This window comes from Bremia lactucae, linkage group LG17 (assembly GCF_004359215.1).
Source record: "Bremia lactucae strain SF5 linkage group LG17, whole genome shotgun sequence".
Taxonomy (NCBI): Eukaryota; Oomycota; class Peronosporomycetes; order Peronosporales; family Peronosporaceae; genus Bremia; species Bremia lactucae.
Window position 1 is genome coordinate 217,462 of NC_090626.1, and position 2,429 is coordinate 219,890.

The following is a 2,429-nucleotide window of genomic DNA, read 5'->3' on the forward strand; positions in this document are numbered from 1 at the left end:
GCGTTCCGACTAAGGCATTAGACGCGGCCGGCGAATTAACGCGGCGCGTGCGCTTAGTGCGAGGTTGAGTGGGCGTCTTCGCAGACGACCCACCAACGTGGCCCCTTTTAGGTGGCATCTTGGGCGCCGTGTATGGAAACACGTGCGCTAAAGTGATCGAGTGAACTAGCGGCGCGTAAAGCTGCTCGCAGTTCCTCTCTCCTCTTTGTCGAATTTAAAAATTCAAATTCGTTGTTAAAGAGAGGGATGGTGCAACGGAACGGTCGGGGTCAGTAAGTGCAGAGCGCCTACTGACTCAGCAATGTCAAAAGAATTTGCAGGCCTTTTGACGCAAGTTGCCTCTCACACGCAAACGTTGCGTGTAACTACCCCAGGGGATGAGTTCAACCATATCATCCTGAAAAATTATAGTAATAAATAAATTGCCGCTCAAATTTCTAGTTGATTGTGGAGCGTCGAACAATGTTTTCGACGCCAATCACTAGAATATCACAGGCTCAAATTCGTTAAGTGCGATATCCGTCTAACGAGGATGACAGTGCGCATAGAAACAGGCGCATATGTAACAGTAAAAATGTGTAGTTGATATCCAATACACATTAAAGAGTAAACGGTACGATGATGATTTCATCGTACTAGATTGGATAACAAATTCGATGTCATCCTTGGATTACCATGGATCAGAACGAACGAGCCATGTATAAATTTGCAGCATCAAGCCGTGAAGATACCTGTCTCTTGTTTATCAGATGGCCAACTGATGAAAATCTTGGAGCGTCCGCAAGCGTGTGGATGTCCTACAAGTGAGATCGATGGCTTCATTTGAGGGTCGGTCGTTTGCATGACTGCACAAGACCTCAGGGAAAATACTCAAAACACTGTGGAGTTAGATCTCGACAGCTGTGCAGCACAGGCAGCGTCGAAGTAGACCACTCAAAAAAATGAAGAGGTACGAAACAAGGATGCTTGCATGGAAAGAACATCCAAGGAAATTTGAAACGCTTGTTTATAAGAGGCAGCGCGAAAGTCCTAGATCGACTGGAGAGTCAATCATAGAGGATATCGCTGTGGTAGCGCAAACACAGCTAGATGCAGTTGGAAAGGATATTCCCCAACTAAGACTCGAAGAAATAATACCCAAGAATCTGTGGGAATAAGCCCCCGGAAACCTGCGGTCTATGGTTCCCAGATATCTTTGGATATAAGTTCCAAAGAGGAAACTGAGACAAAAGATGCCTTAAAAGAATGGGTCAAGTGTAGGCGCTTACACACTTGATTTAAAAGCGCCTCCGAAGTTAACTTCGGAGATCACTCAATTGGCAACGCTTGAATTAAAAAACTAAATGTTTTCCGTGAACGGTTTCAAAACCGGACCGTAGTCGGTGCACGCTATAAGTTGCACCGTTTGTCTACAGAGGCAGGGATATTTTGCCTCTCATGGAAGACTAATTTAAAGGGTGCAAGTCATGCCCCTAAGGAAGCATATTCCCTAAAAGATCCTTATTGGAGGACGCTCATCTCTTACGAAATGCGTCAAAGGATTGAGAACCGCCAAACGTTTTATGAGCGTGGAAAGCGCTCGTTCTCTGATGGAGCCTCTGTCAAAGAGGATGGGTTTCGTCGTTCTGTCAATCGAGACCTGGAACGTCCATCATCAGCTGGGTACGAGGTTACCATCTATCATGCGATGGTGGATACCCTCGCCAACGAGCGAGATAAATCGTTCGAACCCCCTTTACCTCACGGTGGTTCAAGAGGTTTTCAACAAGAAATTGCTTCTCACCACTCGAACCCGTTAATGGTTGTGGAGGAGGAGGAAAAAATGGATTTGCCTCGTTTGACAAACACAAGTCAACATCGTGATTTGGATCACATTTGAAAGATGACATTGATCACAAAACCGTCACCACTAACTCGCGGCGACGGATGATAATGTTTTTCGTGACCAGTTGGGAAATTGTGCGCAGGTTGCGACTGATCAACTGGCGAACGAATGGACTCATCAGTCCCTTCAAAACGAGCTGGAGACAGCTCGTCAGAAGATCACTTCCTTGGAAAAAAGAGTGGATCGTCTGGCTAAGAGAATCAGACTCTTTTCCGAGACAATAAGGCTTTGGCTCGGGACCATCCGGCTTCGGCGAATGGCCTAGACCGTTCCTTTGTAATCCGGAATTGGAAGCAGCCTCGTACTGATAGTACGGGCGGAGACGCAAACTTATAACGAAGGATGCGTTCGCATCCTACGAGGGATCTCGATCGTGTACGCATTGCCTTAGCGATGTAGTAGACGAAACGGGCCGATATACCTAAGTAGGAATTTATCACTGTCTTTATTCGTCACTACGTGCTTTTGCAGGTTTACCGTAGACAGTAGGACTAGATCATATTTTTTAATGAAAAAAATGTTTTCGCTTTTCCATTTTTGTCAA